General features: G+C 36.3%; 1 protein-coding gene across 2 annotated transcripts in view; it reads right to left on the bottom strand.

The window, feature by feature from the left end:
- The window catches only part of UCKL1 (uridine-cytidine kinase 1 like 1), a 1,578,412-nt gene that overhangs the window by 623,104 nt on the left and 930,573 nt on the right, over positions 1-24,735 (bottom strand). The window lies entirely within an intron of this gene.

Raw genomic sequence — 24,735 nt, 5'->3', positions numbered from 1 at the left:
AACTCTTTTTCCTCTGCACTATTTATTGACCTGTCAAAAGCCTTTGATATGGTTAACCATAACTTACGTCTAGACAAACTGAAAGCCAATTCACTCAATCCACAAGCATTACAATGGTTTAGGTCTTATTTGGAAAACAGACAGCAAGCAGTACTTTGGAATAACAATTTGTCTACTTTATTTCCAGTAAATATTGGAGTACCCCAAGGCTCTAAACTAGGTCCCCTTCTTTTTTCCTTATTTATTAACGATCTACACATAAACATTCCACAAACCACCTGCATTCAATATGCAGATGACTCTACTTTAATCTGTACAGCTAAGAACATAGCCTCTCTCCAGTCCCTCACCCAAACTGTTTTCCATAATGTTGAAAAATGGTTTATGCAACACTGCCTCCTCCTAAATCCCAAAAAAAAACAAAATTACTGCTTTTTACTCCAACTCATAAATCACCTCATCCATTCTTCTCAATAACATCTAACAATGCTACCAACATAACCCCAGATACTACAATCTGCCTACTAGGTGTAACAATTGATAATCGCCTCAGCTACGATGACCACATTAACTCCACTATAAAGTCTGTTAATAAAAAACTTGGTATCCTCTATAGAATTAAACCCTTCCTTACCCCTTTTGCCAGAAAAACTATTGTCCAGACCCATCTTATTTCTACCCTTTTCTATGCCTCTGCTATATATACTAACCTATCTAAAAACAACCTCTCCAAACTTTCCACCTGTTATAATAGCATAGCGAGATTCGTCACTTGCTCCCCCTTTAAAACTCACCACTACCTCAACCTCAAACAACTGGGATGGCTAGAAATACAGAACCATATACTTTTTCAACAATTTCTTATCACCCAAAAGATCCTATACCACCCCAACAACACCCCTATCCTCACTAATATGATTACACCATACAAAAATCTGGCTACACTACGCTCTGCTAATAAGCTCCTAGCTTCCTCGATTAAATCCAACAACAAAGCTGGTGACTCACTTTTCTCGAACACAGCAGGTAAAAATTGGAATCAGCTTCCTTCTGAAATATCAACCCTTGCTTCTACTTCTCTATTTAAAAAACATCTTAAAGAACATCTTAAAACTCACTGGCTTTGTCCATGTGCAAACCCAGACTGATATCTCTTTCCCCTTCCTGCTCTCACCCCTTTCTCTACTCCTCTAACCTAGACCTCTAATTCTAGTCACTACACTTTCCTTCATAGTATGAGGATAAAATAAAAGGGTCTTCTCTCCTTTGGGTCTTGCTCAAACTTACTATTGTGTTTAGTATAATTTTTCTTTTGACCAATGTGATTTTACGTGTCTTACATATTGTAAACTTTGTCACTGTTCATGGTTGGAGCTTTTCTCCCCGGGCCTCTACTGAAAATGGACATATATCCAGTTAGACTAGCCCGGTCAACAAATGTAAAATAAATAAAAAAAATAAATAAATATTGTGTCTGTGTCTCTCTGCAGTTATTTATTTTTCTGTTTAATTGTTTCAAAGAATACTGCGGTGTCTCTCTGTCTCTGCATTTAGTGGGGACTATTGTGTTTCATATCATTGATATTCAGGGTTAAACTCTTAGGCTACAGAGTTTCTCTGTATTTATAAGTGAGTCACATATCTTTGAATGTATTACTACTGAATACCTGAGTTCTTTGGCTTCTGCTACATACCTACAATCAACTGCAGTACTAGCTGAGTTATCTACAAAATTGGGGTTAAAGATTGTTCTGCCTTTCATTCTTCTGTCTATTTAATTGTTTCATTGAATATTGTGTCTGTGTCTCTCTGTAGTTATTTTTCTATTTAACTGTTTCATAGAATACTGTGGTCTCTCTCTCTCTCTGCAATTAGAGGGGGCTATTGTGATTCACTTCATTGATATTCAGTGTTAAACTCTTAGCCTAGAGGGGTTTCTCTGTATTTATAAGTGAGTCACATATCTTTGAATTTATTACTGCTGAATACCTGAGTTAAATAAATCAAAAACCAAACGTAAAACAGCGACCTTCAAGTATAAAACCAATCTTTACTAGCAAGTAACCAAAGCGCTTTTCGACAAGCCCAATGCTTGCCTTCTTCAAAGGAAATGACACAACAAGTTACAACAACATTTATATACAGTCACAATTATTCAATTAACTAAATTAATTCATTAAGTGTTGAAAATATTTTACAAATTTTTAAAAACACTGGGGAGCAGCCTGCATCAACTTACTTTCACTAATAAATAAGAAACAATACTGTAACCATAAATATTTAAACCTACATAACATAAAAACTAAATTAATATAACTGAAAAAAGTGTGTTGTATTTAAACCTAAATACAAAAATAAAAATAAAGAATAAAAAATAAAAAATAAAAAATAAAAAATTATATATATGTATATATACAAAAATACATATACAATATAATAAATCATCTTATAAGATTTTTCAATTTCAAAATACTGGCAATTGAGCAAGTGTCATTTAATCCAGGATGCCTATAAGCGTACAGTCTCACCTGCCAAATTAACTCTGCTTCTTCTAATTTTAATGGTCTAGGACCTCCTCTCTGATCTATAGGTATATGGTCTATCGCCATAAATTTAAAACTATGGTTAGGGTAAACACTAATATGCTTGGCTAGAGCATTTTCCGTTTTTAACTTTTTAATAGCATATGTATGTTCATATATACGTTCCCTCAGCCTTCTCACAGTTTTACCTATGTAGAAGGCTGGGCATGATTTACATCTAGCCAAGTATATCACGTATGTTGTATTGCAATTCAATTTGAAAGCTATCTTATGTGTGTAATTGCATATACTGAAGTGTGTCCCTTCCTCAATGTATCTGCAATAATTGCAGCTCTGGCATTTATGCATGCCTGCATTACACACCAATCCAGAAGATTTTACTTCCAAAATGTTTTTCATATTTTTACCCCTCTTATAAACCACACGGGGTTGATACCCCACTTTTTTGTAAATTTCAGGGTACATTTTGAACATTTCCCAATTTTTAAAAATAATGTCCTTACATAAACCACTATTCAAATTGAAAGTGGTAATGAATGCACATGTTAAGGAAGACTCATCAACTACCTCAAAAGCTGTCTCGCAAGCTGAAGATATATTCTCATCAATAATTGCATCAGGTTGATCAAGAAAGTCAACATTATTAATACCATTTGTACTGCCAATCGCCACTGTGTTAGTGCAAGTACTGGTATTCACTGGAATTATTGTATTTGCACCTTTGTGAACTACTCCAGGTAACAAAGGTGTATACACCTTGTCCAGACGTTTATCGGTCACTTCTTGAATCAATTCATCCAACAAACTATCAGGGTAACCCCTTGCAATAAACATATTCCTAAGATTTAAACACTCCTCACAAAAATCATCATACAAGGTGATCATTCTCGCAGCACGTACCAGTTGTCCCTTAACTACAGATCTTTTATGACAACTGGTAAAGTGCAAGAAAGTATTTGAATATGTCTTCTTGCGGTGTATCTTAGAAATAAAGCAATTATGCTCAAAATCTTTTTGCAACCATACATCTAAATATACAATACTCTCAGTGGAGAAAGTATATGTAAATTCCAGAAAATTAGTACTACCAATACCTGAGTTGTTTGGCTTTTGCTAAATACCTACAATCAACTGCATTACTAGCTGAGTTAAGTACAAACTTGCAGTGTTAAAAATTGTACTGCATTTCTATTTAACTGTTTCATAGAATACTGTAGTCTCTTTCTGTCTCTGCAATTAGTGGGGGCTATTGTGTGTTTCACTTCACTGATATTCAGTGTTAAACCTCTTAGCCTAGAGGGTTTCTCTGTATTTATAACAGAGTCACATATCTTTGAATTTATTACTGCTGAACACCTGAGTTGTTCGGCTTCTGCTACATACCTGCAATAAAATGCATTACTTGCTGAGTTAAGTACAAACTTGCAATGTTAAAGATTGTACTGCATTTCATTCTTTTGCTTACTTAATTGTTTCATTGAATATTGTTTTTGTGTATTTCTGTAGTTATTTATTTTTCTATTTAATTGTTTCATAGAATACTGTGGTCTCTCTCTGTCTCTGCAATTAGTGGGGGCTATTGTGTTTCACTTCATTGATATTCAGTGTTAAACTCTTAGCCTAGACAGTTCCTCTGTATTGATAAGTGAGTCAGTGATCTTTGAATGTATTACTGCTGAATACCTAAGCTGTTTGGCTTCTGCTACATACCTACAATAAACTGCATTACTAGCTGAGTTAAGTACAAACTTGGCATAAAAGATTGTACTGCATTGCATTCTTCTATTTAATTGTGTCATTGAATATTGTGTCTGTGTCTCTCTGTAATTATTTATTTTCCTATTTAATTGTTTCAAAGAATACTGTGGTCTCTCTCTGTCTCTGCAAATAGGGGAGGCTATTGCGTCCCACTTCAATGATATTCACTGTTAAACTCTTGGCCTAGAGGGTTTCTCTGTATTTATAAGTGAGTCACATATCTTTGAATTTATGACTGCTGAACACCTGAATTGTCGGGCTTCTGCTACATACCTACAATCGACTGCATTACTAGTTGAGTTAAGTACAAACTTGCAGTGTTAAAGACTGTACAGCATTTCATTCTTCTGTCTATTTAATTGTTTCATTGAATATTGTGTCTGTGTCTCTCTGTATTTTTTTATTTTTCTGTTTAATTGTTTCAAAGAATACAGCGGTGTCTCTCTGTCTCTGCATTTAGTGGGGGCTATTGTGTTTCATATCATTGATATTCAGGGTTAAACTCTTAGGCTATAGAGTTTCTCTGTATTTATAAGTGTCACATATCTTTGAATGTATTACTACTGAAAACCTGAGTTCTTTGGCTTCTGCTACATACCTACAATCAACTGCATTACTAGCTGAGTTATCTACAAAATTGGGGTTAAAGATTGTTCTGCCTTTCATTCTTCTGTCTATTTAATTGTTTTGTTGAATATTGTGTCTGTGTCTCTCTGTAGTTATTTATTTTTCTTTTTAATTGTTTCATAGAATACTGTGGTCTCTCTCTCTCTCTCTCTACAATTAGTGGGGGCTACTGTGTTTCACTTCAATGATATTCAGTGTTACACTCTTAGTGTTAGAGGGTATCTCTGTATTTATAAAAGAGTGACATATCTTTGAATTTATTACTGCTGAATACCTGAGTTATTTGGTTTCTGCTACATACTTACAATCAACTGCATTACTACCTGAGTTAAGTACAAACCTGCAGTGTTAAATATTGCGCTGCATTTCATTCTGCTGTCTATTTAATTGTTTCATTGAAAATTGTGTCTGTCTCTCTCTGTAGTTATTTATTTTTTCTATTTAATTGTTTCATAGGATACTGGGGTCTCTCTCTCTCTGTGTCTGCATTTACTGGGGGCTATTGTTATTCACTTCACTGATATTCGGTGTTAAACTCTTAGACTAGAGGGTCTCTCTGTATATATAAGTGAGTCACATCTCTTTGAATTTATTACTACTGAATACATGAGTTGTTTGGCTTCTGCTACATACCTGCAATCAAATGCATTACTAGCTGAGTTAAGTACAAACTTCCTGTTTTAAGGATTGTACTGCATTTCATTCGTCTATTTAATTGTTTCATTGAATAATGTCTCTGTGTCTCTCTGTAGTTATTTATTCTTCTATTTAATTGTTTCATATAATACTGTGGTCTCTCTCTGTCTCTGCAATTAGTGGTGGCTATTGTGTTTCACTTCATTGATATTCAGTGTTAAACTCTTAGCCTAGAGGGTTTCTCTGTATTTATTAATAAGTCACATATCTTTGAATATATCACAGCTGAATACCTGAGTTGTTTGGCTTCTGCTACATAACTATAATCAACTGCATTACTAGTGGAGGTGAGTACAACCTTACAGTGTTAAAGATTGTACTGCATTTCATTCTTCTGTCTATTTGTTTCATTGAATATTGTGTCTTTGTCTCCCTGTAGTTATTTATTTTTCTATTTAATTGTTTCATAGAATACTGTGGTCTCTCTCCCTCTGTCTCTGCAATTAGTGGGGGCTATTGTGTTTCACTTCATTTATACTCAGTGTTAAAACTGTTAGCCTACAGGGTTTCTCTGTAGTATAAGTGAGTCACAGAACTTTGAATTTATTACTGCTGAATACCCAAGATTTTTGGCTTCTACTACATACCTAAAATCAACTGCATTACTAGCTGAGTTAAGTACAAACTTTCAGTGTTAAAGATTGTACTGCATTTCATTCTGCTGTCTATTTAATTGTTTCATTGAATATTGTGTCTGTCTCTCTCTGTAGTTATTTATTTATTCTATTTAATTGTTTCATAGGATACTGGGGTCTCTCTCTGCGTCTGCATTTACTGGGGGCTATTGTTATTCACTTCACTGATATTCAGTGTTAAACTCTTAGACTAGAGGGTCTCTCTGTATATATAAGTGAGTCACATCTCTTTGAATTTATTACTACTGAATACATGAGTTGTTTGTCTTCTGCTACATACCTGCAATCAAATGCATTACTAGCTGAGTTAAGTACAAACTTCCTGTGTTAAGGATTGTACTGCATTTCATTTGTCTATTTAATTGTTTCATTGAATAATGTCTCTGTGTCTCTCCGTAGTTATTTATTTTTCTATTTAATTGTTTCATATAATACTGTGGTCTCTCTCTGTCTCTGCAATTAGTTGTGGCTATTGTGTTTCACTTCATTGATATTCAGTGTTAAACTCTTAGCCTAGCAGATTTCCCTGTATTTATAAGTGAGTCACATATCTTTGAATGTATCACTGCTGAATAACTGAGTTGTTCGGCTTTTGCTACATACCTACAATCACCTGCATTCCTAGCTGAGTTTAGCATTAATTGCATTGTTAAAGACTGTACTGCATTTCATTCTTCTGTCTATTTAATTGTTTCATTGAATATTGTGTCTCTGTCTCTCTGTAGTTATTTCTTTATCTATTAATTGTTTCATAGAATACTGTGGTCTCTCTCTGCATCTGAAATTAGTGGTGGCTATTGTGTTTCACTTCAATGACATTCAGTGTTAAACTCTTAGCCTAGAGGGTTTCTCTGTATTTATTAATAAGTCACATATCTTTGAATATATCACAGCTGAATACCTGAGTTGTTTGGCTTCTGCTACATAACTATAATCAACTGCATTACTAGTGGAGTTAAGTACAACCTTACAGTGTTAAAGATTGTACTGCATTTCATTCTTCTGTCTATTTGTTTCATTGAATATTGTGTCTGTGTCTCTCTGTAGTTATTTATTTTTCTATTTAATTGTTTCACAGAATACTGTGGTCTCTCTCTCTGTCTCTGCAATTAGTGGGGGCTATTGTGTTTCACTTCATTTATATTCAGTGTTAAAACTCTTAGCCTACAGGGTTTCTCTGTAGTATAAGTGAGTCACATAACTTTGAATTTATTACTGCTGAATACCCGAGATTTTTGGCTTCTACTACATACCCAAAATCAACTGCATTACTAGCTGAGTTAAGTACAAACTTGCAGTGTTAAAGATTGTACTGCATTTCATTCTTCTGTCTATTTAATTCTTTCATTGAATATTGTGTCTGTCTCTCTCATTAGTTATTTCTTTATCTATTAATTGTTTCATAGAATACTGTGGTATCTCTCTGTTTCTGCAATTAGTGGGGGCAATTCTGTTTCACTTCAATGACATTCAATATTAAACACTTAGCCTAGAGGGTTTCTCTGTATTTATAAGTGAGTCACATATCTTTGAATTTATTACTGCTGAAAACCTGAGCTGTTTGGCTTCTGCTACATACCTACAATCAACTGCATTACTAGCTGAGTTAAGTACAAACTTGCAGTGTTAAAGATTGTACTGCATTTCATTCTTCTGTCTATTTAATTGATTCATTGAATATTGTGTCTGTGTCCTTCTGTAGTTATTTATTTTTCTATTTAATTGTTACACAGAATACTGTGGTCTCTCTCTGTCTCTGCAATTAGTGGGGGCTATTGAGTTTCACTTCATTAATATTTAGTGTTAAACTCTTAGCCTCAAGGGGGTTTCTCTGTATTTTTAAGTGAGTCACATATCTTTGAATTTATTACTGCTTAATAACTGAGAGTTTTTTTGCTTGTGCTACATATCTACCATCAAGTACATTACTAGCTGAGTTAAGTACAAACTTGCAGTTTTAAAGATTGTATTGCATTTCAATCTTCTGTCTATTTAATTGTTCATTGAATATTGTGTCTGTGTCTCTCTGTAGTTATTTATTTTTCTATTTAACTGTTTCATAGAATACTGTAGTCTCTTTCTGTCTCTGCAATTAGTTGGGGCTATTGTGTTTCACTTCATTGTTTTTCAGTGTTAAACTCTTGGTCTAGAGGGTTTCTCTGTATTTGTAAGTGAGTCACATATCTTTGAATGTATTACTGCTGAATCCCAGAGTTGTTTGGCTTCTGTTACATGCCTACAATCAACTGCAATACTAGCTGAATTAACTACAAACTTGCAGTGTTAATAATTGTACTGCATTTCATTTGTCTGTCTATTTAATTGTTTCACTGAATATTGTGTTGGGTCTCTCTGTAATTATTTCTTTCTCTATTTAAATGTTTCATAGAATACTGTGGTCTCTCTCTGTCTCTGCAATTAGTGTGGGCTATTGCATTAAACTTCACTGATATTTAGTGTTAAACTCTTAGCCTAGAGGGTTTTTCTGTATTTATATGTGAGTTATCTTTGAGTTTATTAGTTGCTGAATACCTGAGTTGTCTGACTTCTGCTACATACCTACAATCAATTGCACTACTAGCTGAGCTAAGTAAACACTTGCAGTGTTAAAGATTGCACAGCATTTCATTCTTCTATTTAATTGTTTCATTGAATATTGTGTCTGTGTCTCTCTGCAGTTATTTATTTTTCTATTTAATTGTTTCATACAGTACAGTGGTGTCTCTCTCTCTCTCTCTCTATCTCTGCAACTAGTGGGGGCTATTGTGTTTAACTTCACTGATATTCAGTGTTAAACTATTAGCCTAGAGGATTTCTCTGTATTTATAAGTGAGTTACATACCTTTGAACTTATTACTGCTGAATACCTGAGTTGCTTGGCTTCTGCTACATACCTACAATTAACTGCACTACTAGCTGAGCTAAGTAAACACTTCCAGTGTTAAAGATTGCACAACATTTCATTCTTCTATCTATTTAATTGTTTCATTGAATATTGTGTCTGTGTCTCTCTGTAGTTATTTATTTTTCTTTTTAATTGTTTCATATAATACTGTGGTCTCTCTCTCTCTCTCTCTCTGCAATTAGTGGGGGCTATTGTTTTTAACTTCACTGATATTCAGTGTTAAACTCTTAGCCTAGAGGGTTTCTCTGTATTTATAAGTGAGTCACATATCTTTGAACTTATTACTGCTGAATACCTGAGTTGCTTGGCTTCTGCTACATACCTACAATCAACTGCATTACTAGCTGAGTTAAGTAGAAACTTGCAGTGTTAAAGATTGTACTGCATTTTATTCTTCTGTCTATTTAATTGTTTCATTCAATATTGTGTGTCTCTCTCTGTAGTAATTTATTTTTCTATTTAATTGTTTCATAGGATACTGGGGTCTCTCTCTGTGTCTGCAATTACTGGGGGCTATTATTATTCACTTCACTGATATTCAGTATTAATCTCTTAGACTAGAGGGTCTCTCTGTATATATAAGTGAGTCACATCTCTTTGAATTTATTACTACTGAATACATGAGTTGTTTGGCTTCTGCTACATACCTGCAATCAAATGCATTACTAGCTGAGTTAAGTACAAACTTCCTGTGTTAAGGATTGTACTCCATTTCATTTGTCTATTTAATTGTTTCATTGAATAATGTCTCTGTGTCTCTCTGTAGTTATTTATTTTTCTATTTAATTGTTTCATATAATACTGTGGTCTCTCTCTGTCTCTGCAATTAGTGGTGGCTATTGTGTTTCACTTCATTGATATTCAGTGTTAAACTCTTAGCCTAGCAGGTTTCTCTGTATTTGTAAGTGAGTCACATATCTTTGAATGTATTACTGCTGAATAACTGAGTTGTTCGGCTTTTGCTACATTCCTACAATCAACTGCATTACTAGCTGAGTTTAGCATTAATTGCATTGTTAAAGACTGTACTGCATTTCATTCTTCTGTCTATTTAATTGTTTCATTGAATATTTTGTCTGAGTCTCTCTGTAGTTATTTCTTTATATATTAATTGCTTCATAGAATACTGTGGTCTCTCTCTGTCTCTGAAATTAGCAGTGGCTATTGTGTTTCACTTCATTGATATTCAGTGTTAAACTCTTAGCCTAGAGGGTTTCTCTGTATTTATTAATAAGTCACATATCTTTGAATATATTACAGCTGAATACCCGAGTTTTTTTGCTTCTGCTACATAACTATAATCAACTGCATTACTAGTGGAGTTAAGTACAACCTTACAGTGTTAAAGATTGTACTGCATTTCATTCTTCTGTCTATTTAATTGTTTCATTGAATATTGTGTCTGTGTCTCTCTGTGGTTATTTATTTTTCTATTTAATTGTTTCATAGAATACTGTGGTTTCTCTCTGTCTCTGCAATTAGTGGGGGCTATTGTGTTTCACTTCATTTATACTCAGTGTTAAAACTGTTAGCCTACAGGGTTTCTCTGTAGTATAAGTGAGTCACATAACTTTGAATTTATTACTGCTGAATACCCAAGTTTTTTTGCTTCTACTACATACCTAAAATCAACTGCATTACTAGCTGAGATAAGTACAAACTTGCAGTGTTAAAGATTGTACTGCATTTCATTCTTCTGTCTATTTAATTCTTTCATTGAATATTGTCTCTGTATCTCCCTGTAGTTATTTCTTTATCTATTAATTGTTTCATAGAATACTGTGGTCTCTCTCTGTTTCTGCAATTAGTGGGGGCAATTCTGTTTCACTTCAATGATATTCAATGTTAAACTCTTAGCCTAGAGGGTTTCTCTGTATTTATAAGTGAGTCACATATCTTTGGATTTATTACTGCTGAATACCTGAGCTGTTTGGTTTCTACTACATACCTAAAATCAACTGCATTACCAGCTGAGTTAAGTACAAACTTGCAGTGTTAAAGATTGTACTGCATTTCATTCTTCTGTCTATTTAATTGATTCATTGAATATTGTGTCTGTGTCCTTCTGTAGTTATTTATTTTTCTATTTAATTGTTACACAGAATACTGTGGTCTCTCTCTGTCTCTGCAATTAGTGGGGGCTATTGAGTTTCACTTCATTAATATTTAGTGTTAAACTCTTAGCCTCAAGGGGGTTTCTCTGTATTTTTAAGTGAGTCACATATCTTTGAATTTATTACTGCTTAATAACTGAGAGTTTTTTTGCTTGTGCTACATATCTACCATCAAGTACATTACTAGCTGAGTTAAGTACAAACTTGCAGTCTTAAAGATTGTATTGCATTTCAATCTTCTGTCTATTTAATCGTTCATTGAATATTGTGTCTGTGTCTCTCTGTAGTTATTTATTTTCCTATTTAACTGTTTCATAGAATACTGTAGTCTCTTTCTGTCTCTGCAATTAGTTGGGGCTATTGTGTTTCACTTCATTGTTTTTCAGTGTTAAACTCTTGGTCTAGAGGGTTTCTCTGTATTTGTAAGTGAGTCACATATCTTTGAATGTATTACTGCTAAATCCCAGAGTTGTTTGGCTTCTGTTACATGCCTACAATCAACTGCAATACTAGCTGAGTTAACTACAAACTTGCAGTGTTAATAATTGTACTGCATTTCATTTGTCTGTCTATTTAATTGTTTCACTGAATATTGTGTTGGGTCTCTCTGTAATTATTTCTTTCTCTATTTAAATGTTTCATAGAATACTGTGGTCTCTCTCTGTCTCTGCAATTAGTGTGGGCTATTGCATTAAACTTCACTGATATTTAGTGTTAAACTCTTAGCCTAGAGGGTTTTTCTGTATTTATAAGTGAGTCACATATCTTTGAGTTTATTATTGCTGAATACCTGAGTTGTCTGACTTCTGCTACATACCTACAATCAATTGCACTACTAGCTGAGCTAAGTAAACACTTGCAGTGTTAAAGATTGCACAGCATTTCATTCTTCTATTTAATTGTTTCATTGAATATTGTGTCTGTGTCTCTCTGCAGTTATTTGTTTTTCTATTTAATTGTTTCATACAGTACAATGGTGTCTCTCTCTCTCTCTCTATCTCTGCAACTAGTGGGGGCTATTGTGTTTAACTTCACTGATATTCAGTGTTAAACTATTAGCCTAGAGGGTTTCTCTGTATTTATAAGTGAGTTACATACCTTTGAACTTATTACTGCTGAATACCTGAGTTGCTTGGCTTCTGCTACATACCTACAATTAACTGCACTACTAGCTGAGCTAAGTAAACACTTCCAGTGTTAAAGATTGCACAACATTTCATTCTTCTATCTATTTAATTGTTTCATTGAATATTGTGTCTGTGTCTCTCTGTAGTTATTTATTTTTCTTTTTAATTGTTTCATATAATACTGTGGTCTCTCTCTCTCTCTCTCTCTCTCTCTGCAATTAGTGGGGGCTATTGTTTTTAACTTCACTGATATTCAGTGTTAAACTGTTAGCCTAGAGGGTTTCTCTGTATTTATAAGTGAGTCACATATCTTTGAACTTATTACTGCTGAATACCTGAGTTGCTTGGCTTCTGCTACATACCTACAATCAACTGCATTACTAGCTGAGTTAAGTAGAAACTTGCAGTGTTAAAGATTGTACTGCATTTTATTCTTCTGTCTATTTAATTGTTTCATTCAATATTGTGTGTGTCTCTCTCTGTAGTAATTTATTTTTCTATTTAATTGTTTCATAGGATACTTGGGTCTCTCTCTGCGTCTGCAATTACTGGGGGCTATTGTTATTCACTTCACTGATATTCAGTATTAATCTCTTAGACTAGAGGGTCTCTCTGTATATATAAGTGAGTCACATCTCTTTGAATTTATTACTACTGAATACATGAGTTGTTTGGCTTCTGCTACATACCTGCAATCAAATGCATTACTAGCTGAGTTAAGTACAAACTTCCTGTGTTAAGGATTGTACTGCATTTCATTTGTCTATTTAATTGTTTCATTGAATAATGTCACTGTGTCTCTCTGTAGTTATTTATTTTTCTATTTAATTGTTTCATATAATACTGTGGTCTCTCTCTGTCTCTGCAATTAGTGGTGGCTATTGTGTTTCACTTCATTGATATTCAGTGTTAAACTCTTAGCCTAGCAGGTTTCTCTGTATTTATAAGTGAGTCACATATCTTTGAATGTATTACTGCTGAATAACTGAGTTGTTCAGCTTTTGCTACATTCCTACAATCAACTGCATTACTAGCTGAGTTTAGCATTAATTGCATTGTTAAAGACTGTACTGCATTTCATTCTTCTGTCTATTTAATTGTTTCATTGAATATTTTGTCTGAGTCTCTCTGTAGTTATTTCTTTATCTATTAATTGCTTCATAGAATACTGTGGTCTCTCTCTGTCTCTGAAATTAGCAGTGGCTATTGTGTTTCACTTCATTGATATTCAGTGTTAAACTCTTAGCTTAGAGGGTTTCTCTGTAGTATAAGTGAGTCACATAACTCTGAATTATTACTGCTGAATACCCAAGTTTTTTGGCTTCTACTACATACCTAAAATCAACTGCATTACTAGCTGAGTTAAGTACAAACTTGCAGTGTTAAAGATTGTACTGCATTTCATTCTTCTGTCTGTTTAATTCTTTCATTGAATATTGTCTCTGTATCTCCCTATAGTTATTTCTTTATCTATTAATTGTTTCATAGAATACTGTGGTCTCTCTCTGTTTCTGCAATTAGTGGGGGCAATTCTGTTTCACTTCAATGATATTCAATGTTAAACTCTTAGCCTAGAGGGTTTCTCTGTATTTATAAGTGAGTCACATATCTTTGAATTTATTACTGCTGAATACCTGAGCTGTTTGGCTTCTACTACATACCTAAAATCAACTGCATTACTAGCTGAGTTAAGTACAAACTTGCAGTGTTAAAGATTGTACTGCATTTCAATCTTCTGTCTATTTAATTGTTTCATTGAATATTGTGTCTGTGTCCTTCTGTAGTTATTTATTTTTCTATTTAATTGTTTCACAGAATACTGTGGTCTCTTTCTGTCTCTGCAATTAGTGGGGGCTATTGAGTTTCACTTCATTAATATTTAGTGTTAAACTCTTAGCCTCAAGGGGGTTTCTCTGTATTTCTAAGTGAGTCACATATCTTTGAATTTATTACTGCTTAATAACTGAGAGTTTTTTTGCTTGTGCTACATATCTACCATCAAGTGCATTACTAGCTGAGTTAAGTACAAACTTGCAGTCTTAAAGATTGTACTGCATTTCAATCTTCTGTCTATTTAACTGTTCATTGAATATTGTGTCTGTGTCTCTCTGTAGTTATTTATTTTTTGATTTAACTGTTTCATAGAATGATGTAGTCTCTTTCTGTCTCTGCAATTAGTGGGGGCTATTGTGTTTCACTTCACCGATATTCAGTGTTAAACCTCTTAGCCTAGAGGGTTTCTCTGTATTTATAAGAGAGTCACATATCTTTGAATTTATTACTGCTGAACACCTGAGTTGTTCGGCTTCTGCTACATACCTACAATAAAATGCATTACTTGCTGAGTTAAGTACAAACTTGCAGTGTTAAAGATTGTACTGCATTTCATTATTTTGTTTATTTAATTGTTTTTCTGAATATTGTGTCTGTGTCTCTCTGCAGTTATTTATTTTTCTATTTAATTGTTTCATAGAATTCTGTGGTCTCTCTCTGTCTCTGCAATTGGTGGGGGCAATGGTGTTTCACTTCACTAATATTCAGAGTTAAACTCTTGGCCCAGAGGGTTTTTCTGTATTTATAAGTAAGTCACACATCTTTGAATTTATTACTGCTGAATATCTGAGTTGTTTGGCTTCTGCTACGTACCAACAATTAACTGCATTACCACATGAGTTATGTACAAACTTGCAGTGTTTAAGATTGTACTGCATTTCATTCTTCTGTCTATTTAATTGTTTCACTGAATATTGTTTTTGTGTATTTCTCTAGTTATTTATTTTTCTATTTAATTGTTTCATAGAATACTGCGGTCACTCTCTGTCTCTGCAATTAGTGGGGGCTATTGTGTTTCACTTCATTGATAGTCAGTGTTAAACTCTTGGCATAGACAGTTTCTCTGTATTTGTAAGGGAGTCGGAGATCTTTGAATGTATTACTGCTGAATACCTGAGCTGTTTGGCTTCTGCTACATACCTACAATAAACTGCATTACTAGCTGAATTAAGAACATAAAGATTGTACTGCATTGCATTCTTCTATTTAATTGTGTAATTGAATATTGTGTCTGTGTCTCTCTGTAATTATTTATTTTTCTATTGAATTGTTTCAAAGAATACTGTGGTCTCTCTCTGTCTCTGCAAATAGTGGAGGCTATTGCGTTTCACTTCACTGATATTCATTGTTAAACTCTTGGCCCAGAGGGTTTCTCTGTATTTATAAGTAATTTATAAGTAAGTCACACATCTTTGAATTTATTACTGCTGAACACCTGAATTGTCTGGCTTCTGCTACGTACCAACAATCAACTGCATTACTACAAGAGTTAAGTACAAACTTGCAGTGTTAAAGATTGTACTGCATTTCATTCTTCTGTCTATTTAATTGTTTCACTGAATATTGTTTTTGTGTATTTCTGTACTTATTTATTTTTATATTTAATTGTTTCATAGAATACTGCGATCTCTCTCTGCCTCTGCAATTAGTGGGGGCTATTGTGTTTCACTTCATTGATATTCAGTGTTAAACTCTTAGCCTAGAGGGTTTCTCTGTATTTATAAGTGAGTCATATATCCTTGAATTTATTACTGCTGAACACCTGAGTTGTCTGGCTTCTGCTACACACCTACAATCAACTGCATTACTAGCTGAGTTGAGTACAAACTTGCAGTGTTAAAGATTGTACAGCATTTCATTATTCTGTCTATTGAATTGTTTCATTGAATATTGTGCCTGTGTCTCTCTGTAATTATTTAATTTTCTATTCAATTGTTTCATAGAATACTGTGGTCTCTCTCTGTCTCTGAAAATAATGGGGGGTTTTGGATTTCACTTCTTTGATATTCAGTGTTAAACCCTTAGCCTAGAGGGTTTCTTTGTATATATAAGTCACATATCTTTGAATTTATTACTGCTGAATAAGTGAGAGTTTTTTTGCTTCTGCTACATATTTACTATCAACTGCATTACTAGCGGAGTTAAGTACAAACTTGTAGTGTTAACGATTGTACTGCATTTCATTCTACTGTCTATTTAATTGTTTAATTGAATATTCTGTCTGTGTCTCTCTGTAATTATTTATTTTTCTATTTAGTTGTTTCATACAATACTGTGGCCTCTCTCTGTCTCTGCAATTAGCGGGAGCTACTGTGTTTCACTTCACTGATACTCAGTGTTAAACTCTTTGGCTAGAGGGTTTCTCTGTATTTATAAGTGAGTCACATATCTTTGAATTTATTATTGCTGAATACCTGAGTTGTTTGGCTTCTGCTACATACCTACAGTCAACTGCATCACTAGCTGAGTTAAGTACAAACTTGCAATGTTAAAGATTGTACTGCATTTCATTTTTCTATTTAATTCCTTCACTGAATATTGTGTCTGTGTCTCTCTGTAGTTATTTATTTTTCTATTTGTTCCATAGAATACTGTGGTCTTTCTCTGTCTCTGCAATTAGTTGGGGCTATTGTGTTTCACTTCATTGTTTTTCAGTGTTACACTCTTGGTCTAGAGGGTTTCTCTGTATTTATAAGTGAGTCACATATCTTTAAATGTATTACTGCTGAATCCCAGAGTTGTTTGGCTTCTGCTACATGCCTACAATCAACTGCAATACTAGCTGAGTTAACTACAAACTTGCAGTGTTAATGATTGTACTGAATTTCATTCGTCTATTTAATTATTTCACTGAATATTGTGTTGGGTCTCTCTGTAATTACTTCTTTCTCTATTTAAATGTTTCATAGAATACTGTGGTCTCTCTCTGTCTCTGCAATTAGTGGGGGCTATTGCATTAAACTTCACTGATATTTAGTGTCAAACTCTTAGCCTAGAGGGTTTCTCTGCATTTATAAGTGAGTCACATATCTTTGAGTTTATTAATGCTGAATACCTGAGTTGTCTGGCTTCTGCTACATACCTACAATCAACTGCACTATTAGCTGGGCTAAGTAAACACTTGCAGTGTTAAAGATTGCACAGCATTTCATTCTTCTATTTAATTGTTTCATTGAATATTGTGTCTGTGTCTCTCTGCAGTTATTTGTTTTTCTATTTAATTGTTTCATACAGTACAGTGGTGTCTCTCTCTCTCTCTCTCTCTATCTCTGCAACTAGTGGGGGCTATTGTGTTTAACTTCACTGATATTCTGTATTAAACTCTTAGCCTAGAGGGTTTCTCTGTATTTATAAGTGAGTCACATATCTTTGAACTTATTACTGCTGAATACCTGAGTTGCTTGGCTTCTGCTACATACCTACAATCAGCTGCATTACTAGCTGAGTTAAGTACAAACTTGCAGTATTAAAGATTGTACTGCATTTTATTCTTCTGTCTATTTAATTGTTTCATTCAATATTGTGAATGTCTCTCTCTGTAGTTATTTATATTTAAATTTAATTGTTTCATAGGATACTGGGGTCTCTCCCTGTCTCTGCAATTACTAAGGGCTATTGCTATTCACTTCACTGATATTCAGTGTTAAACTCTTAGACTAGAGGGTCTCTCTGTATATATAAGTGAGTCACATCTCTTTGAATTTATTACTACTGAATACATGAGTTGTTTGGCTTCTGCTACATACCTGCAATCAAATGCATTACTAGCTGAGTTAAGTACAAACTTCCTGTGTTAAGGATTGTACTGCATTTCATTTGTCTATTTAATTGTTTCATTGAATACTATCTCTGTGTCTCTCTGTAGTTATTTATTTTTCTATTTAATTGTTTCATATAATACTGTGGTCTCTCCCTGTCTCTGCAATTAGTGGCGGCTATTGTGTTTCACTTCACTGATATTCAGTGTTAAACTCTTAGCCTAGCAGGTTTCTCTGTATTAATAAGTTAGTCACATATCTTTGAATTTATGACTGCTGAATACCTGAGTTGTTTTGCTTCTGCTACATGCCTAAAATCAACTGCATTACTAGCTCAGTTAAGTACAAACTTGCAGTGTTAAAGATTGTAGTGCATTTCATTCTTCTATTTATTTGTTTCATTGAATATAGTGCCTGTGTCTCTCTGTAGTTATTTATTTTTCTATTTAATTGATAGAATACTGTGGTCTCTCTCTCTCTGTCTCTGCAATTAGTGGAGGCTATTGTGTTTCACTTCACTGATATTCACTGTTAAACTCTTAGCTTAGAGGGTTTCTCTGTCTTTATAAGTGAGTCACATTTCTTTGAATTTATTACTGCTGAATACCCGAGTTGTTTGGCTTCTGCTACATACTTAAAATCAGCTGCATTACTAACTGAGTTAAGTACAAACTTGCAGTGTTAAAGATTGTACTGAATTTCATTCTTCTATTTAATTGTTTCATTGATTATTGTGTCTGTGTCTCTCTGTAGTTATTAATTTTTCTATTAAATTGTTTCATAGAATACTGTGGTCTCTCTCTGTCTCAGCAATTAGCGGGGGCTACTGTGCTTCACTTCATTGATATTCACTGTTAAACTCAGCCTAGAGGGTTTCTCTGCATTTATATGTGAGTGAGATATCTCTAAATTTATTACTGCTGAATACCTGAGTTGTTTGGCTTCTGCTACATACCTACAATCAACTGCATTACTAGCTGAGTTAAGTACAAACTTGGATTGTTAAAGATTGTACTGCTTTTCATTCTTCTATTTAATTGCTTCATTGAATATTGTGTCTGTGTCTCTCTGTAGTTATTTACTTTTCTATTTGTTTCATAGAATACTGTGGTCTCTCTTTCTCTCTCTCTGCAATTAGTGGGGGCTACTGTACTTCACTTCATTGATATTCAGTGTTATGCCTGGAGCATTTTGATGTATTTATAAGTGAGTCACATACCTTTGAATTTATTACTGCTAAGCACCTGAATTGTTTGGCTTCTGCTACATACCTACAATCAACTGCATTACTAGCCGAGTTAAGTACAAACTTGCTGTGTTAAAGACTGTACTGCATTTCATTCTTCTGTTTATTTAATTGTTTCATTGAATATTGTGTCTGTGTCTCTCTGTAGTTACTTTTATATTGAATTGTTTCATAGAATACTGTGGTCTCATTCTGTCTCTGCCATTAGTGGGGGCTATTGTGTATCACTTCACTGATATTCAGTGTTAAACCACTTCACTGATATTCAGTGTTAAACTCTTAGCCTAGAGGGTTTCTCTGTATTTATATGTGAGACACATATCTTTGAATTTATTACTGCTGAATACCTGAGTTGTCTGGATTCTGCTACATACCTACATTCAAGTGCATTATTAGCTGAGTTAAGTACAAACTTGCTGTGTTAAAGATTGTACTGCATTCCATTCTGTCTATTTAATTCCTTCATTGAATATTGTGTCTGTGTCTCTCTGTAGTTATTAATTTTTCTATTTAGGTTCATAGGTAGGTACTAGGCTATCTGCCCTAGGGCATTTATAAGCCTAGCCAGAATATGTTGGCTTTCGCCTCCCTTTTACATTAGATTGTAAATTTACGATTTCCCATCCACTCATCAAGATTTCTTTTGAAGAGGGTCAGTGAGGGGCTCTGCCTAACATGGATTATGATTCCATTCCAGAAAAAGGGAAGCCTCTGGGATATGAATCTATCCCTCCAGCATGTCCTATTTATTGTTGTGCTGAGGTTTAAATCCCTGGAGTGTGTAGCTCTAAGGGATTTGGATTTTTTGAGGTGGAGCATGTCCATTAATTCTGGGTTAGACATGGCGTTGTACGGCAAGCAGAGATCGCCTCTGAGTAGGCGGTAAGCAACTGAGTAGAGCTGGAGTTTCTTTAGTCGAGCTGCATAGGGCATCTATTTGAGGCCCACAATCCTCTTGGTGAGGTACTTTTGGGGTCTCTCTAGCTGTTGCAGGTGTCGGGTAAGGTACATCCCAAATGGGGCACTGTACTCAATTATGGGCCTGATGAGCGATGAGTTGAGGGGAACAATGACCTCTCTTGAGCTAGATTTGAACCCTTTCGTGATTAGGTGGGCTATATAGAAGGTTTTTCTAACGACTTTAGCATAGTGATTGTCAAAGGAGAGGTTACTATCTACTTGGGTACTCAGATCCCTAATTACATCTTCCGTACTTAGTGGATTACCACCTCTGTGGCAGTTTGTGGGCACATTGTTTTTCCCAAAGGGGATGACTATGCACTTTTTGGCATTTAGCTTGAGGCCATGGTTCTGACACCAGGTATCCGTCTCCATAAGACCCTTCTGGAGGATGCTTGTGTCAGCCGGAGAGTCGATTATGACTCACAGTTTGCAATCATCTGCGAACTTGGTCAGCCACAGTCCTCCCGTGCTTGCCTGTACCTCAGAGAAGTATATGCCGAACAAGAGGGGTCCCAGGACTGAGCCCTGTGGGACGTCACTTGTAACTGGTTTGGAGTCGGACATGGCACCTGCAACTCTGACCATGTGGGTTCTATCCCTGAGCCAGTTTGCAACCCATCTCGTGACACAGGGGTTGGTGTTCAAGCTGGTAAGCTTATTTATAATGCCACAGTGGGGTATTGTGTCAAAGGCCTTTGCGAGGTCCAGGTAGGCTGTGTGGACTATCTTTCCCTTATCTATGGCCTTGGTAACTGTTTCAAAGAAGTCAACTAGGTTTAAGAGACAAGATCTGCCTTTAACAAAACCGAATTGGGTAGGGTCCAGTGTCTGGAGGTTCCCAATGTCTTTGTTTATGAGATCCATGATGATGCGCTTCATAGCTTTGCAGACCAGGCTAGTCAGGCTTTATAGGGTGATAGTTCCCGGGATCCATTGTGGCGCCACCTTTCTGGCATGGGATAACTGTTGCTGTACGCCACTCTTTGGGTACATATCCTGTAGTAAGACTGAGTTTGAACAGTGACTTTATGTGAGGGTTCAGTTCTTTTTGGAGCTCATGTAAGACACGGCCCGGGACAACATCCGGTCCCATTGATGCTATTTTTTGCTTTGGAGAGGGCTGTTTTTACCTGTGTGTCTGTGATGTCTGGGAGACTACATTCTTCTGGGATAGACACTGGCCCTTTTGGGGGGAAGGGGGGGTAAAGTTTGCACTGAACCTGTCCGCCAGGATGTTGGCAATGTCAGTGGGTTCAGTGTATTTATGGCCATTTTGCACCAGCTCAGAGCAGATCTGAGAGTTGCCACCTAGATTCTTGACGTAGTTAAAGAAGGTCTTGTGATTATCTTTAGAGTCTTTGTCGATTTTTCTTTCGAAGCTGGCCTTTGATGATTTTATGAGGGATCGTAGTTTCTTGCTAGTACTGATCAGGGATGCCTTCCCTTTTTGGCATTTTGCTCTATCATGTAATAGTTTCCTCCTTCTGTTGTATAGCTTATTTATGGCCGGGGTCCACCAGACTGCTCTCCTGTTTTTGGAGGAGTGAGTCTTGGTTTTACTTGGGATGGCTCGATCCATGCATTCCTGTAGGTACTCATAGAATGCATTTGTAAAGGATTCTGCGGTTTGGGTAGCATTTTCCATTAGCCTGGGGGCTTTGAAGCTTTCCACCTCAGTCTTGAGAAGTGTGAAGTTTGCTTTTGAGAAATTTTTCACAGTGGTTTCCTTGGCTGTGGGTGGCATCGGGATGTGGATGTCCAGTGTGACTAGTTTATGGTCTGATCTTACCAACGCAGGGTTTACCTCTGGTATGGAACATTGAGCCCTCATGTTGGTGATGACCAGGTCCAATATGTTGTCCCCTCTTGTGGGAGTGCTGACCAGTTGTTCCATGGCGTTTAAGTTTATAAACTCCAGGAACCGTTGGGCAAAGGAGTTCAGACTTGAGTAGTTTTCCCAGTCAATGTTTGGGTAGTTGAAATCACCCAATACCATGTTATTTGGTGAGACCTTCATATTCTCCAATGTTGTCAGGAATGCCGAGTGGGGGTCCTGAGACAAGGTGGGTGATCTGTAGCAAGCTACAAACTGAAAAGCAGTTTTGCCCACTGTTAGTTGCATCTGGATGGTCCCTGATGCCTCGTGCAGTGCCACTAACCTGGAGGTGTGGGTATCCTTGATGAAAATGGATACTCCCCTGCCTTTTGTATTTCGGTCTGAGTTCTGGGGCTGAAAAGCATGGTATGAGTTATATCCTGGTAGTGCTGGGGTGCTCTCTGGAGCCTTGAACCAGGTTTCTGTTACTGCACAGATATCGATTTTCCCCATACTGAGGAGTGCCTCGAGTGCATGTATCTTGAGGTTTAGACTTCTGGAGTTGAGTAGCATTACCCTTAATTTTTTGTTTCTTGTGTTGTCTATAGAGCTGGGTTTATCTTTTGAACCTTGTCTAAAAAGAGGCACTATGGCGGTGGCAAGAGCCTTAGCCAGTATTCGAAAGCCTAAGGGTGACAGGTACAAGCCATCCCTAGCGAAGCAATGTAGCTTGTCGAGCATGTCATCCCAGGCTGACAGGCACTGGATCCCCTTTGAATGACACCAATAGCTTAACCAATTGTTAAAATTGATCATTTTGTCTTTATACTGTGGCATCCTTCTTGGTGAGGGCAAGATGCTACTCAGGGTCAGGGTCATATCGGCCTGGGTTACATGATCAGAGAGCTCATCTATGTCTCTTTTCATGTAGTCCAGGGAGGTACGTCTCAGGTCATTCACACCAACATGGACAATGACAGAGTCATATTTGTACTTGCTTTGGAGTGACCTGAGTGCTTGTGTTATGTGGCGGATCCTGGCATCCGACAGGCAGCTTACAGTGATCTTCTCCTTGTTCAGTCTGGTGAGCGGGACGTCAGTGTGCCTGGCAATAGAGTCTCCTATTACTAGTGTATTTGGTGTGTTATTTATCCTTAAGGGCTGCGACTGTGTGGCACACTGACTTTGTGAAGTATGTGATACATGAATATTGTTGTGGGGTAGCGGTTGCCTGGATGTCGGCTTTGGAGGTCTCTGCTGCTTTGGCAAATTTTTATTTAGAGCCTCCGAGTATGTTTTTGTGTGTTTATGTGTCTTGTTTGCTGACTGCGGTGGTGGTGGTGGTGCTGCGGTAGCGTTGTCGCCTCACAGTTAGATGTTGCCCATTCGATTCTCAGAGTGTCTTCTGTGTAACAACATAAGTGAATGGGTGTTCCTTCGTTGAAGGTTGTGCGTTAGGCCCGGCAAGCCAGCACGTAAAACTCTACTGCCAATCATAAGCGGACCGGAGTTCCGCTATGGCGACTCCTAACCGGGAAAAGCCGAAAGACACAAATATGTCTTGTTTGCTGATATGATTGGTCTATGTGAGACTGGTTGTGTGGTGCGAGAGGTTTCCTTCTCCTCCTGACTTACTGTGCCAGTCTTGGGTTGAGAGAGCTCGGCCTCCAGTTTGGCTGTATAGTTGCATCTCTCACATACATTTGAGTTTGTTGGAAGGAGGAGAGGGTTGTCTGTGTACATAAGGCAATTGTAACATTGCCTCAAGATTCCCAGATTCACCAGCTGGATTGGAGAGTATACCTGAAACTGCCCTTTGGACATGCCTGAATAGTTTAAAGAACTGGTTTATTGATTGTCCAGAAGGGACGAATAGGGAGCCTTGTACTTCTAAATAGTATAAGGGGGTGTAGTGCTATAGTTTACTAGTGCTTATTTGAGACGTTTGAGCAAGTGCTGGGCTGTAAAAGGAAGTTTAAGTGTTTGCTTTGAGAGTTTGACTAGTTCTAAGGGAAAAATTGAAGAGCACATTTTATGGAGCCGGGAATAGTTTAAAACTGCTTAAATGGTGCTGTGTGATGTTGCGCGATGCGCAAAACCACACAAATGCGGGTTTTAAGGCAGGGAGCTTGAAAGAGATAGGAATTAGCCCAAAACGGCCAATAAGCTACTAGTTGCTGGGCTGAGACCACTCCTCCAGGGACAGATACGCTGCTCAAAGCTCCCCACTCTCACTGGTGAACAGAGAAGCTTCCTTCTATCCAAGTAAGGATATGGGCAACACAGGAACTTATACCACAGCCCAGAATCCAGCAAAACCTGAAATCTGGACTACTCTAGTTCAGAAAAGGCGGGAAACAAAGATTTTTTTTGTTTTTTCAACAGAACAGCAGTAACTTAACAGAAAACACTGTAAATGGTTTAAACAGGCTAACACACTTGAGTGTGTAGCCTACAACAGTTAAACAACACAAAAACAGCTTTCAGAAGTGCAAAAATAGTAAAAATGCAAAAACAAAGCTTTTGAGGTCTTAGAATAGCTAGAAACTCACTTTTCAGCGAGAAAATGCAGTCGCAGGTAGAAAGGCAGAGAAAAATACCTAATCTGTTAAAAGTCTCTCTTTTCGTCTCTCTGCTGCTTGTAGCACTCTGCAGGACATCATGAGGAGCTGTGCTGAGTCGGAAACAAGCGCAAAACCGAGCAAATGCGGGTT

Source organism: Protopterus annectens, chromosome 12.part0 (genome assembly GCF_019279795.1).
Source record: "Protopterus annectens isolate FY-2018-M chromosome 12.part0, PAN1.0, whole genome shotgun sequence".
Taxonomy (NCBI): Eukaryota; Metazoa; Chordata; order Ceratodontiformes; family Protopteridae; genus Protopterus; species Protopterus annectens.
Note: the sequence above shows the minus strand (reverse complement) of the source record. Positions and strands in the feature narration are given on the sequence as shown.